This window comes from Diceros bicornis, chromosome 7 (genome assembly GCF_020826845.1).
Source record: "Diceros bicornis minor isolate mBicDic1 chromosome 7, mDicBic1.mat.cur, whole genome shotgun sequence".
Taxonomy (NCBI): Eukaryota; Metazoa; Chordata; class Mammalia; order Perissodactyla; family Rhinocerotidae; genus Diceros; species Diceros bicornis.
Window position 1 is genome coordinate 70937168 of NC_080746.1, and position 15663 is coordinate 70952830.

Below are 15663 nucleotides of genomic sequence, written 5' to 3' on the forward strand. Positions count from 1 at the left end.
GTTCATCAAAAGAATACCGCTTCTTCTTGCTGTCTCTTTCTTTCCTCTTTCTCAATGCTTCGCTTTGAATGCTTGGCTCACCATGTTGTGAGGAAGCCCAAGAAATATGGAGAGGCCCATGTACAGAGAAACTGAGTCCTCTCACCAACAGCCAACAGCAACTTGCCAGCCATATGAGTGAAAAGTCTTGAAGTGGATACTTCGGTCCCAGTCAAACATTCAGGTAACTGCATCCCTGGTGACATCTGACTGCAATCTCATGAGAGAGCACCAGCCAGAATCACCTAGAGAAGCCATTCCCAAGCACCTGGCATACAGAAACCGGCAGAGATAATATGTGATTATTACTGTTTTAAGACATTAAGTGTTGGAAAGATTTGTTACCCAGCATTAGATAACTAACACAATAGGAAACTATGTGATGAAGTCTGGGGATCAGGAAAAACTCACTTGATGAAATAACATCTGAGCTCATAACAGGAGGAGAGGAATGAATTAGATAAAGAGGAGGGAAAAGTATTGCAAGGAGCTGTACTAACACAGACAAGGGCCCTGTGGGCAGATGATATATTTGAGGAACTGAAAGTCATCCAGTGTGCTAGCAACACAGTTGGGAGGGAGAGATGCAAGACCCCTGAAAAGCCAGGCAGGGGTTAGATCAGGCAGAGCCTTAGAATGACTTCTCCTAACTGTGGTAGAACACTTTTGAAGGATATTCAGCAGGTAAGGATGTTTCAAGCCTAGCATCTAGGTTTCTGGTGCTTCTCCCAGAGACGGGAAACATCTGATGAGGATTATATTCATAGTGGAAGATCATAGTTTTGGGCAGGTTATTTGTTATACTTTTGAGACACCCATATATGTCTGAAATTCCATGCAGAGACATAGATTACATGTGCATGTTTCAAAGACAATAGCAAACAAAAAGTAATTGAAACCAATGGAGTGAATTAGCTGGAATCAGCTGGATACAAGAGAAAGTGAGAATAGAAGAAAACCTAGGATGCAGAACTACAAGATTTATCAGCTAGCTAGAGGAGAATGGGTTAGCAAAGGAAAATGAGATAGTGCAGTCAGGGAAGTGTGAGGAAAAGTAGGAGATTTGATAGGGAGAGAGATTGTTTTAGAGAGGGGATGATCCACAATGTCAAACAATCTAAGATGGGGTGGATGCATGGCCCACTGAACTGGCTAAACTGAGTCTAGAAGGACACCTGTTTTGATGGAATAAGCGATGGGGGCAGAAGCCAAACAATCTAAGATGGGGTGAATGCATGGCCCACTGAACTGGCTAAACTGAGTCTAGAAGGACACCTGTTTTGATGGAATAAGTGATGGGGGCAGAAGCCTGATTGGAGAGGGTCAAGGAATAGTGGGAGGTAAAGAAATGGAGGTAATGAGGTCAGACAATTCCTTTCAGAAGTGTAGCTGTGAAAAGGAAGGAAAATGGACAGTAGCTGGGGATGAGGTTAGAGCAGTAGAAAGTTATTTGCTGTTGTTGTTTTTAAGATAGGAGGGAGACTTGTGTATGTTTAAATGCTGATGGAAAGGACCCAGTACAGAGTGAAGTTGAGGATCTAGAAGAGAGAGAATGATGTATATTGAAAGGATTATAAATACATGAGAGGGGATAGGATTCAGAAGCAGCTCAAGCCCTGGGCACATGGAGACATTTGAATATCGGCAGCTCTTTTTAACACTCATTTTTAATGCTTAAAAATTGTGAAATACAACAGGTAAAAAGGAGTGCTTAAAACAAATACATAGCTTAATGACCCATTATAGTGAACATCCATGTAACCAGACAAAAATATAACATCGCCAGCACTCCCGAAGCCCCCTCTCTCGCTTCCCTTACTGTCACAACGCCCTATCCCTAGGGACAACCACTACCTCAGATTTATTGGTAATTACTTCATGTTCTTCTATCCAGTTTTTTCCCCCTCTTTCTAGTTTTGCCATCTACATATATATCCCTAAACAATGATGTTAAATTTTGCTTAGGGGCTGGCCTGGTGGCGTAGCCGTTAAGTTCACGCTTTCCACTTTGGTGGCCAGGGGTTCACCGGTTCGGATCCTGGGCTCGGACATACTCACCATTCATCAAGCCATACGGCGTCCCACATAGAAGAGCTACAACTCTACAACTATGATACACAACTATGTACTGGGGCTTTGGGGAGAAACAGAAAAAGAGGAAGATTGGCAACAGATGTTAGCGCAGGGCCAATCTTCCTCAAAAAAATTATTTTTTGCTTGTTTGAACTTTATATAAACACAATTATACTACATGGGTTGTTTTATTTGATGTTTCTTCCACTCAAGATTATATTTTTAGGAGTCATCCATGTTTTGCATATAGCTGTACTTCACTCATTTTCAACTCCATATAGTATTCCCCTGTATGATTATATCACAATTCATTTATCTTTTCTACCATTAGTGGACATTTGGGTTGTCTCTTGTTAGGGGTTATTACAAAAGTGCCCCAATGAACACTCTTGTACGTGTGTCCTGGTGCGCGTGTACCTGAGTTTCTCTTGGCTGTATTCCTAAGAGGAACTTCTGGGTCCTAGAGTAGGCATATCTTCAACTTCACTAGCTAATACCGAACTTTTTCAAAGTGGTTATATCAATTTACACTCCTATAAGAAAAGGTGCTCAACTTCATTAGAAATGAGACAATTGTATTATTATTATTAATACATCTTTGCTTGTCTTCCAAAGCAATATCTTCCTGATGCTTCCTTAAGGTAAGTTCTAACCCCCTGGCTCCCTTTTCTAGCTTCAGGCTGACTCAGAGTTTGTATCTTGGCATGATTTGTTACCAGTAAGTGGATCACTGTTTCTCTTATGTGTTACAAGTTAGCTTCTTCCTTGGTAAGCCTTGGCCCTAACAAACTCTCTTGTATCATTGGTGATACACGTAATCGTTACATCTCAGGGTAGGTGGCCCCCCAGATGCTTGATCTTTTGCCTTCAGTATGGTGCTGTTTTTGAGCTGCTGAGTGGAAGGTTAAGAGCATGAAATCTGGAGCTGGACTGCCTGGGTTTGCATCCTCACTCTGTACTTTCTGGCTGCATGATCCTGACCAAATGATTTCACCTCTCTGGTCCTCAGTTTGCTCATCTATAAAGTGGGAATAATAAGGTACCTACCTCGTAGGGTGACTGTGGAGATTAAATGAGGAAATACAGGGAAAGCACGTAAAACAGTGCCTGGTATTCTAATAATTTAATGTATATTCATTTCAGTTACGGCGGCAGTAACGGTCAGTGGTTATGAACATGGGCTGAAGTCAGAAGGCATTCAGGTCCTGGCTCTACTCTCTCCTGACTGTGTGACCATGGGCAAGTCATATAACCTCCCTACACCTCAGTTCCTCACCTGTATAAACTGGGCAATTAATCCCTATCTTGTACAGGTGTCGTGAAGATTAACTGAGACGGCAAATGCAAAATGCCAAGTGCTGAGTATGGGTGTAGTACATGGTAGTTGCTGTCATTTTGACAGGTGGCAGCTACCGTTCTTGCCCTCAGATGTTAGAGGTGAACAGCTCTTGGGCCCTAAGCCCATAGGTCCTATGCACTGACCAGTAGGGTGGAGAGACCATAAGCGTTACACCCATTTATGTGTAGGTCCCAGGATCTTTTTTTTTAGGAAGGAGAAGAAAAGTTTAATATGTAATAATTCATACCTTATATTTACTTAAATATAAACATTTGTTATTTATATACAAAACTACTTTAAAAAACAACTAATAAATGATTTAGTTGCACTTGTTTTACTTCTTACAATTCCCAAGTGTTAACTTTTCTTAGATTGAAATCAACTGTCCCCTAGTGCACTTTTAGTTCCTGTCTTAAAGAATTCAAACCTTTAAAAGTCCCATCACCTAATGCATAAATATACAAAAATGTCAAAAATTAATCCCTTTTAGTTGGATCATATTTTATGCTCACTTTTTATAGTCAATAAACAGAAATGGTTTCCTTTTGCAAGGAAAAGGAAATTAGCTGAATGAGACCCAGGCCACTTTCCAGTGGCTCAGGTATGGGGCATCCCAGCACACTGGTAACTACCAGAACACAAGTAGCATGTCTGGAGCAGGAGCTTGGAGGGTTCTAGGGAGGAAATATCTAGTTGAGCAGTTTTCCTGGATGAAAAGGGTTTTAAGACGAGTCTCAAAAAAATATGCATGTAGATGGGAGAAGTTGGAGACAATACTGGTCAGGAAGTCACAGTACATCATGAAGAGCTTTGAATCCCAGGCCAAGGAGTTTTTCCTTAATTCAGTAAGGAATGAAAGACCTTGTATTGCCAGGTGCTGTAAGACGGGAGCTAGAGTCTGAAAGGCACCCAGGTGCACTGGGCCAACAAACAGTGGTTTAGAAACCCTACTGTCTGGCTGGCATTGCCGTCAGACTCTACCTGGCGCTTTTAGAAGACGATATTTGGATATCTGTCTAGTACAGTTTTAATGCCAAATTAATTTTGTGTTTTTCTAACACATTTCCAAAGACCAGTGCTAAGGTGCTGGGGTTATTATTGTGAACCTCATTGTATTACCTTATTACTGCATGCAAACTAGAGATAAAATGCATTAGTACCTTACTGTCCTGGTGGAAACCTACAGGTGAGAAAATTATATGGAACTGAGTACAGGCACAAATGAGTATAAGTAAGACTGGGGAGATGTGAATAAGATCAGTGGATTGTATCAATGTCAATATTCTGATTGTGATATTATAAGGCAGTCCCCCCTTATCCACAGTGGATACCATCCAAGACCCCCAGTGGATGCCTGAAACTGCGGATAGTACCGAACTCTATATATGTTATGTTTTTTCCTGTACATACATACATATGATAAAGTTAAATTTTAAATTAGGCAAAGTAAGAGATTAACAACTAATAATAAAACATAACAATATACTTTAATAAAAGTTACCATAGATCTTAGCAACTTCAGCATACAATTTTTTTCTTTCCTTATCAAATCGAGAACTTGACCCTTTTCACTTAAAAGAAGCATTTCACAGCTTCTCTTTGGCGTGTCTGAATTGCCAGCATCACTACTCTTGCACTCTGGGGCCATAATTAACTAAAATAAGGGTTCCTTGAACACAAGCACTGTGATACCTAGTCAATGTGATAAGCAGGACAGCTACTAAGTGACTAATGGGTGGGTAGCTATGCACTGTGCATATGCTGGACAAAGGGATGATTCACCTCCCTGGTGGGATGGAGTGGGACTGCTCGAGATTTCATCACAATGCTCAGAATGGCACACAACTTAAAACTTATGAATTGTTTACTTCTAGAATTTTCCATTTAATATTTTCAGACCAAGTTGACTGCCGGTAACTGAGACAGCAGAAAGCGAAACTTCAGACATGGGAAGACTACTGTATTATAGTTTTGGAAGCCATTACCATTGGGGAGACTTGGGCAAAGTGATCAAATTATATTTCTGCATTATTTTTTACAACTGCATGTGTCTTCAATTTTCTCAACAAAAATTCCAATTAAAAACGCACTAGTCCAAGTCATATTTTGTAGAAAAGGTGCTGTAGCGAGTCACATTCCACTTCCCTCACTTATTTATATTTAGGGGATTCCTGGGGCACTAAAATACGCGCCATTATTTTTCCCCAGGCTTCAACTGGAAAGGAAAGCAAAGTGCTCAGAAGGAGCGAGGCCAACAGTACAGGAACCGCTTCGCTACTTTGATCTAAGTGGAAGTGCAGATTACAATTACCCAAACTTTAGACAGTTCTGCTACAGCGGGTCAACTTTTCCCAGCTGTTTTATGATTTACTCACTAGGTTTCCTATGTCACTTTTGCGTCACTACCTCCAAAGGTAGGGTTAAAATTATCCTTTTATTATGGAAGTGAAGTTTATCCACAAAAAAAAAAAAAAAAAAATTGACGGGAAGTTGCCGGATGTAGCATTTTAAACTTTAGGGAGTTTTTACCTGACCCATTACTTTCGAAAAGTACAACCCGCAAGGATGAGCGAACTTAACTTCTTGAGTGACTTGGCGAAGACCGTGCTAACAGGGAAGGATCGTTACGAACTGTGTAATTATCCTTTCTCTGCTGTGCTGAAGGTTTCCCTTCCCAGCAGCAGGGCCGACCGCGACTTGAATGCGAGCCCTGAACTTTCATGAAGCGAAAGAGAAGAGGGGACGACATGGCAGGCTGGGAATCCGGCCCCGGGAAGGCGTCCACCGCGCCGGAGAACCACCACCAGAATTTCCAGAAAAGAAACTTCTCTTCCTCAGGCTTGCCGGCTTCCGCGAGTCCAGGAGCGGTCGAGGCGGCCGCCCGAGCTCCCGCGTCCCGGAGGAGGGAAACTGAGGCAGGGCAGGCGCGGCGCGCGCAGCTCGGGCCTCGGCGCCCGCCCCAGGGAGGGAACCCAGGCTTCCAGACTTCTCCGCGCGGGCGCAGCACCTCCGAGCCACCCTCCTCCCGGCCGCCCGCCCCGCCCAGCTCGGGACAAAGCCCGGAGCCCGCGCCGGGAGGGGGCAGGGCGGCTCCCGCGCGCGCCCCGCTCCCCCGTGGGCGCCAGACTCCGCCCCGCCGCCCCTCCGCGGGGAGCCCGCGCCCCAACGGCGAGGCGGCCGAGCCGGGCCCGCCCCGAATCCCCATGACGTCACCGGCGGCGGCAGGCCCCGCCCCCGGCCCCGGGCGGCAGGCCGCATGACGTCACCGAGGCCCCACCCCTCCGGAGCGAGTTCGGTCCTGGCGTTCATTTCATTCCTGTCCTCATTCCGAACATTCTTAGCATCGCTCGCGCCGCGCCGCGCCGCCCGAGCCGAGCCGAGCCTCTGCAGCCGCCGCCGCGGCCCCGCCGCCCGCCGCGGGCGCCCACCAAGCACTTTGCAGACTCGCTTCCACCTTGAGGGCCAGTCCGCGCGGCGGGGCCCGGGCCCGGGGCGGCCGCGTCCGGGGACAGGTCATGCAGTGAACCCCCCCACCCCGTCCACCTTTGCCCGGAGCCGCGGGCAGCAGCCCAGTGCGCCCAGCCGGCCCCGGGGCAGGAGCGGTGCTAGGCAGGGGTGGGGTGGCCGGCCCGGGGACCGGGAGCCGGGGAGGGAGCCGGGCACCGAGCTGAGGGCGGGGGAAGCGGCGCCGAAGTTTGCCTCGGACGCGCCGGGCGCTGCGGCGGCTCCCTTGGCCGAGGTAAGTTGGCGCGCGGGGCTGATGCTGGGTGCGGGGGGCGCACGGGGCGCCGGGGGGCGGGGGCCGGCGGCGCGTCCCGCTGGGGCCGCTCTGTCTCTCCCGGCTGCGCTTTGTGTGCGGCGGATAGGCGGGCGGGCACGCGGAGGGCCGGGGCCGGGCCCCCGCGCCGCCTCCCCGCGCCCCCTTCAAGGTGAGCGGCCGGGCGCCGCGGCGCGAGTTGCCGGGACGCCAAGTTGGGCCGCGCGCTGCGGAGCCCGCGCGGCAACAGGCGGCCCCCGCCCGCGGCCCTGGAGGCGCCGGGCCGGCCGCGCCGCGCCCCCCGCGTCCCCGCTCCCGCCCTCCGGCACGCGCGCACACGCACACACCCTCGGGCAGTTTTCACGTTTTTCTCGGAGAAGTCAGAAGTTCGGAGGGAGCGCGGGCGGGGAGAGCCGCCGGCGCCGCCTCGGAGCCCGCAGCCGGCCCGATCCCCCCTCCCGCGCCTCCCCGATCGCCCCCGGCGCCAGGGCCCCCCGAGGCCGGCCCGGGGTCTGCGCCGACTTGTGCTGCTGGCGGGGGTGTCGCTCCTTCTTCTTAAAGATGAAAGAAGGCACGATCGCCTTTGCCGCTTCTCCAGGACTGTTGCTGCCGCCGCCGCCGCCGCTTCATTGCACATTCAAGTGGAAAATTTTCAGGAGTCAGCAGAAACATTGTGTCCAAAAAAGACCGAGTCGCAGTTACCACCAAACCCTGGAGGAGACTCTCCCTGGAAAACTTCCCTTCGGTAGGAAATACTGGGGGATTTGTTTGTTTATTGGAAGAGAAATGATCCCCAGGAGGGGAGAAAATCGGGGTGCACTTCTAGTCTTTGTTCGTAGGAGCAACACTTGTTTTCAAAAGTCCAGAGGCCCGCTTTAAAGAAAGTTCAACTTCTCTGAGTTTTATTTTTTTTTAGTGTTTGTAATTTTTTTTTAAAACTGAAGCAGCATTTTAAATGAGTTGAAAACAATGGAGGGGTCACACCTCCTTTATTCTCCTCCCAGAAAATAAATAAAATCCAGGGCATAATTTTCTTTGTTTTTTAATTCTGTCTTTTTAAAGATTTATTTAAAGTTGAATGGTGTCACTATTTAAAAATATTTATGAAACAATGAAATACCAGCCACCAGCATTTCTCAGGAGGCTTGTTAACTTCTCAGAAGCAAGTGGCTGCTTGTGATTTGCAGAAATGAAAATTGACCTCAGTAAGGGAAACTTAAGAGACAGATGATGTTCCGGGAGCGGGTAATGTAAAAAGACAGTGTTTTAAAAACAGTGCCTTGGAGGGAGCCCAGGTCCTGGGACAGAAAGGTCTGCAGTCTATCAGATTTCAAAATAGTTAAAAAAAATATTAAAAATGCTACAGATAGTGCAAAGGAGCAGAACATTATCAGTTCAGGACAATCACATGTTTCTCCCTCCCCACCATTCACCTTGATTGATTCTGGAAGTTTAGGTGGTCTGATGGCTTTTGGTGTGCTGGGTGCCTGCAGGTGGTCACCTGAATAGACAGATCCCTCTGGAAGATGTGATCTCGCTGCATTGTCAGAGCCGGGGGTGGACTCCCTTCTCTGCACTCTGCAGTGGATCTTGCTGGTCTGTTGTGCACTGGGGCTTCTCTGCCCGGGTCCTCTGAGTAGTGATTGGAGCAGACCTCAGGATGTGCCCGATGCTTCATCCTTTCAGTGCTGGGTTTGTGCTTTTCTGTAAAAAGCAGGATTTGGGGCCCAAGCACATCTGAATGCTTTTAAGCGCCAGATTTAGATCCAACTTGGGTAAGAATCTTTCCTCTTTAGAAGGAAATAGAACTAGTTACAAAGTGACTCAGGAAAGACAAATGGATTGGTTGAACCTTTGTCAACAGCGAGGTTTTGAATTGGTTGATTATTTTTTTGGAGAAAGGCTTATTTTTCTAATCTCTCTATTTCCATAAATGGTCACAGATATTTTTGTTTAGTATTTCTTTGTATGTGTAACTCTGCGTTAAACTCTCAGGTTTCAGGTTTTAAACAGAGTTTACAATTCGTTTATTTGTTGTTGGTGTAAAAAAATGAACTGATAAGCTATATTCGATACTGGTTCTTGCTGATGGTATAAGAGTGCCAGTGTAGACCATTTTATTTTTACTTTAATGATAAGTATTATTTGATCTGCAGTTTTAGGGGAATATTAGAATTCCTTTTCTTTTCTTTTTTTTTTTTGCAAGTTTGAAACAAAACCAATGTGACACTTTGCGTTGACGGTAAGAGTAAAAAAATATTATAGAAAAGAATCTTTGTGTAGATTACTCCTCTGAGTGATCTTTATTATGGAGTACAAACACAACTGCATCCAGAGAACATGCCTGAGAGATTATTGGAGTTTGTTTGTTTCACCACGACTTATACGTAATGAAATTTCATTTAGAGAGAGGGCAACCTAGCTTAGTTTGAGCCAGATTGAAATGAATTTCTGACCGAGAGGCGCTTCCTTGCGTTGTGGTACAACGTGTGCCTAGTCCCCAGCAGCAAACTAATTACACATAAGGGCGGGTTTAAGGGAGGGGAAGGAGCAGCCTGGGGGAAGTCCATTTCCTCCTCCCTTCCCCTCTTCCTCTCCCCCCCGCCTTTTGCTTTATACAGCAAGAAATATATATTCATATACTCGGGGACTGGCATCCCCTTGTATTTAGAAAAAGGACAAACCAAGTCACAAGGAAAAAAATGTTCAGGTTTTTGCTGCTTGAACTTCAGTCTTTTATAAACAATTTTGAATTTTGCTGGCTCTGACAATACAGAACAGCAAATATAAGCGGTCATTTCTTAATGGGAAAATTTGGGAAGAATATACTTGTCTGTCACCGGTGTCTAGATCATATTTGTTGTCACATTTTCGGTAGAAGAGTATGTAACAGGAACAGTTGGAGAATGTAGATCCCAGATGTTAGATAGGCCTTGGAAGAAATGAGCTGTGCCATTAACAATATTTGAAGGTTTTTTTGTTCCAGAAATGGGTTGATCTCATACATGGCGGTCATACAGGAGCCCGTGCATCCGGGGGATGACTCTTCTGTCTAATCTCATTGTGTTAGTATGTGTTAATTGTGAGCGTAATTATACTGCCTGCAAATGAAAATTGAGGTGTCTTATCACTCAAAAGGTTGGTGCAAATAACTGCGTGTGTGATCCAGCGTTTGTACGATGACCATGTTCACATACAGACAGGAAGTGGATAACACTTTGAAGCTTGTATTTTAGTCATTTTGTCTTGTTCCCAGTAAAGAGATTGTGAAAAGAGAAGAAAATATTGCTGAGTGAAAGCTGTGCTTTAGAGGTCGGATCTGTTTAGTCATAAAACTTTTTGGGTCTGTTTTCTCCAAAGACTGACAAGTACCGGCCAGAGCAGTTGCCCAGCTTTCTCTGTAGAACTGCAGGCACATCAGACCCCATCTTTCTGTTGATGAATGCGGGCATTACGGCTTCCCTTTTAGAGGTCAGTGACTGGAAGTGCAGAGGGCTGATGTCCTGCTTCTGAACACGGCAAGAAAAGTGTACTGTAAGCTCCCTGCCCTTTTGACAAACTTAGGCTCTGCTGCTGGGCCGTCGGGGACTGACTGATGGCTGGAATAATCTTTTATAGCTGCATGGGGCTTTTTCTTATTTTATCTGTAGAAGCCACAGATTATCCTGTGGTATTTAAATTAGATCTCAAATGATGTTTGAACAATATCACTGATATGTTTTATTCTTTCATATTCTCAAAAGTGATACAATCAAGTAATTCAGGTCCGTCCTGGGCATTTCATGTTTCAGGGTTGGGCTTTTTGACAAATACCTAATTTAGACCGCCTTGTATTGCAGTTACCGTGTACTCTGAAATCAGGGAAGTTCTGGGCCTTCCCTCTTCTGGGATAGTGTGTGGAATGCTAGAATATTTGGATCTAAATATCCCGAGTGTTTTTGTGTGGGTTTTTATATTGTTTTGTTTCAAAGCTGTGAACTACTGGGAGTCTTCAGTCTGTAAGATTCTCTTCATAAGCTTCCTTGACCTCACCCCATATCTGAACCCATGGTTGAAGTTCAACCATTTCTTCAGATACGTTCAGGCTTCATATTGGTGCAGAATAAGGGGATTTTTAAATAATGTATTTTTATTTTACTTCACAGCAAATGGGATGTCCTGAAGGGTGGATTTTCAGGACAGTGTTTCTTACAGGGAGAGCCACTCTCAGCTCTGAAGTTCTCCTTTTGTCCACTGGCATTTTGCATGGCTGGGAGGGTTCTCAGAAAATAGTTTTCCATAGTATGGGGAGTCCTGGCTAACTGCAAAACCACTAGTCTCTCTTCTGATTGGACAAGGGGAGGGGGTCCTAAGAGGCTGTCTTTTCTCCTTCTGTGGTGGGCTGAGGGAAGGAGCCATCCTGGCTGTGTTGTCCCCCCCCCCCCCGCCCCGTTGTTTAAAATCAGTATTTACTATCCTGACGCAATGCGTCAGTTTTTAAGGTTCTGTCCTAGGATTTCATTAGCAGTTTTAGTTTGAGGGACAGGACCCAGCCTTGGAAAATGGGTTTAAAAGAAGAAGCCAGCTTATTGATGAACAAGTTCTCTAGGGGGACATTCTGGTTGTTTTCAGGCATCTGACAGGTTTGCATGTGTGTGTAAAGTGACTGAAACCCTCTTGACTGGGAGTATACAACAATGCCGAGGTCTGTTGTTTTTACTGATATATAAACTGAAAAACTGCTGCTAATGGTGGGAAATGTTAATTATGTGAGAACATATTGAACTTATATTCTCTGGCATGAACTTTTTAAAAAAATGCATGAACTGCGCTGCGTTTTTATAGGCACAGCTTTCTAATTATCATAATTCAGTTCAGCTCCGCTCTTGGCTGCAGTTCAAGTGCAATCTCAATTTAACTTGAAAGGAGTTTTTTTTTTTTTTTAACTGAGAATGTTTAAGAAAATTTGAAAAGTTCATCCAAGAATGTTGTCTGCCTAGGTGTGGGTGACTGGGGGGGGATGAAGTGAGTGCCTTTCTGTAATAGTTAACTAGATCTGAATATTAGGAAGGAGACTTTTTTTTTTCTTTCATTTGCTCTGTATCCAAACCTGCATCTTTTGCATTTTTGCATAACCAGATGCTATAGTTGCTGAGTTCTTTTTGACAACCAGTGTCTTTCCCTAATAGGTAGTAAACTAAATAAGTGAATATTTCATTACCATCAGTGATATAATCTCTGCCAAAATAGGAACCTCGTTAGAGAGAGTAGTAAGAAGGAAATGCAGAAATCTTGTGAATTCATTTGACAAAAATCACCATTAATCTTTCATACCAGCTAAGCCTTTAGAAGGTGACATACTTCTCTGGTCGTCTTGACACCCTGACTTGATGGCATTTTGTGAAGGGAGTCATCCTTGACAGCATTCACTCCCGTGTCCGACATCCTTTAAATTTTCTATGACCTTAATGTCTTTTCAAAGAAAAAAAGTTAATGAAGCCCATGCCCCAAATCCTCTGTGGAATCAGTTTTAATTGGCAGAAAGAACAACTTCAGCTGGACCTTCTGACTTTCGTCCAGTCTGACTTCTACCGCTAAAATGCGAAGGGAGCCCGCGGAAACCAAATGACTTCATTTGCTCTGGCACTTCAGAGCCGAATTCACTTCCATGGTGGTGAAATAAAAGGAGCCAAGTGTTTTAAATAGCCACTCCCCAGGACCCGCCCGCCCGAGTGTTTTGAGAAAAGCGCATTGTCTGCTTGTGGCTCTAGCTGGGAGCCTGCCTGGCTCGCCCTCCCCCACCAGGCAGCTCCATTTCTGAAGTTGACATCTGGTTTTCTCTCCGTTCACCTGATGTATACCCACACACGCGCACACATGCAGTGTGCACGTGTGTGTCCTGCAGGTAACACGTATTTTTGACATTGAATGTGTGTATTTCAGGTCCCTACTGGGCTAGGGGGAGGCAAAAAGCTAATGGCACAGAATAAAATGTAAACACAGTAGCCCCACATGCCACTGCTGCTGGGTTTCTGTCCGATGGTGCTTTCTGGGTAGGCGTGCCTATTGTGGCGGCAGCAACAGGCGGCAGAAGTTGGGGCACCATATGGCGGATGTGGGCCTCAGATAAGCTGTCTGGTAATTTAGCTTATCAATAGCATTTTGATATGCTTCATTTTCAGATCGCCCATCACTGGGCTGGGGGAGTCTTGGGGGCTAAGTGATTCTGAAACCATTGTGCACCTCTGCTTCCTTTGGTGGAATCTCTTTCACCCCTTTCTCTTCTGCTGCCTTTTCATCTCAAAGCCTTTGGGAGACAATGGTGGTTAGAGTTAGAAAGAGACCCCTCAGCTGAGGGAACCATCAGCTGGGTCTTGAAATCTGGGACACTTGGAAGACCTCATCAGGAATTTTCACTGAGAGAAAAACAGAAAACAAGCTACTTAATAGCATTTCATTCAGGCAGACCCCAGAAATTCCCATAATTCAAAATTTGCTTTTGTTTTAAATACTGGAGAGATGAGGCCAATATTGTTCTTATTTTGATAAAGATTTCTAGTTTTGTTGTGCATTCAAAGTACCTCCCTAATTTCCTTTCACCTTTGAGTTTTATCTTATTCATAAAATGGAAAAAGGATTAACATCTATATAACTGAAAATCAGAGGCAGTGTTGTCTGTGATTTGGAGGCAAGAGGCAGCTTCCTTGATGGCTAGGAATTGTTAAAGAGGAAGATGCTTCGGGAACACCTCTACTCTGGTGTCCAGGGAAGCTGAAGCAAAACTAACATCTCTTCCACTGCACACAGTAGGTGGCTCAGTGGGAATTTGAGGATGTGCATCACCATGTGCCTATCAGTCATGTGAATCTCCCTCAGCAAGTATTTGTGTCCCTGATATGTGCCAAGTACTGGGGAAGCCAGGGTAAGACCGTCTGCCCCTTTCCCAGCCCACCTACCCTGCGTGCTCTCCCTTACCTTTCCAGGCCCCTCATCTTTTCCCGCATTTTGACTTTTGGGTTTACAGTTCACGGTACGTGGGTCCTTTTACATGGCTAATTCGGGGTGGTTCTGACTCAAACCCAGATCAGCTTCTTTCCACTCCTGCCCCAGGGAGCCTCTGCCACACCAGTGGTTCCACCTGAGTGTGTGCATCATAGCCTCCATGGAGCTTTCAACAGCCTGGGCATCGCCCCTGGAGACTTAGGAGGGCTGAGGTAGGTGCAAAGTTTCTGTATTTCTAGGAGGTTCCATAGTGGTGTCCGCCTCTGCTTGGGAACCATTGCTCTAGATGTTCTAGTTCTTATCCTCAGATCGAATCAGACTAAATTTGGCCATCCCTCCTAATTCTGAGTGGGATTTTTCTGCCCCTCGATTTGTGAGGAGACGTGCCTAGGAACATATACTGAATCTTGATGGAATCCACTAAGATGTTCTTGGTCGGTTTTAAAAATACAGCTGCACAAAAATAAGGTCGCACCCTTCTATGCAGGAGAAGCAGTGAAATGAACAGAACCCCCTTCTCTGTGTTCGGCAGTCATCTCTTGCCCCTTGGGAGTGCAGCAGTTGTTTCCAGATGTGATTATAGAGCGTCAGGCTTGCTGGTGAGGGGTTTAAGGGCTAATTCGAGTCTGGCTGCTTGCAGAGGTAGTTTTACTTTCCGAGTAGTGGGGATGTCCATAGAGCTCGTCAGGTGGTATCCCCTGATGTTGCTGAGCGAGGGGGTAGGAAGGGTGATCCTGACAGCATCCCAGAGACAAGCCTGCTGCCAATAAACCATACTCAGCTTTTCATTCTTTCCCTTCTTCTCTCTTCCCCCCACCCTGGGCACTTTGAAATCCAGATGTCCCCAGTTTTTCGTAGAACTGCTGTTTGCCTCAGGACATTTAAACATTTACAGGTGCTGCTGTGCTTCTGCACCGGGATTTGGCGATCAGCGAAAGACGGTCAACGAATGGTGATCAGTGAAATGCCCCTGTGGAGGGGAGTTTACAATTCAGCAAGGGAAACAAGCATGTAAAGAGATCATCACAATCCAGTGCGAAAGTTGTGTGTTTTGTATTTCGTGAGTTCCAAGATGCAAATTTTTTCCATATTTGAACATTTTCGAAATTGGGATGTGTCCTGCCATCGTGGCTGGCCAGGCAGTGGTCCTGACCCCTGATGTGGTTGCGCACACTCATCAAAGCCTGTAGAACAGATGCGAGGGAGAGGAAGAAAATCCTGGAGTTGGTCGTGGAGCCTTCTTAAGAATGCTCTGGATGTCACAGAGGGCGATAGTGTGTGGGAAAGCATGGATATTGATCTCCCTGAGAAGTTGTTTTAGATATATCTTACCCAATTTATTTTGCTTATATTTTCCTCTTTATGTATGCACAAGATTGACATATGGTAAAAAAGTTTCAATATGTATAAAATAGGATTTCTAGGTGATGCGGCAGCATTCTGGCACGGTTTGTTTTGCAATAGTGTTTCTTAG

General features: G+C 45.7%; 1 protein-coding gene across 6 annotated transcripts in view; it reads left to right on the forward strand.

The window, feature by feature from the left end:
• The first annotated feature begins 6750 nt into the window (after nucleotides 1-6750).
• TEAD1 (TEA domain transcription factor 1) overlaps nucleotides 6751-15663 on the forward strand; it is a 255351-nt gene continuing 246438 nt past the window's right edge. For 3 of the 6 annotated variants that reach the window (XM_058546001.1, XM_058546002.1, XM_058546004.1), the window contains exons 1-2: nucleotides 6816-7190; nucleotides 7807-7953. The gene's annotated coding sequence lies outside the window, so the exon portion shown is untranslated. Of the gene's footprint in view, nucleotides 7191-7806; nucleotides 7954-15663 lie in introns of all 6 variants that reach the window. The other 3 variants (XM_058546003.1, XM_058546006.1, XM_058546005.1) reach the window with 3 other exon arrangements.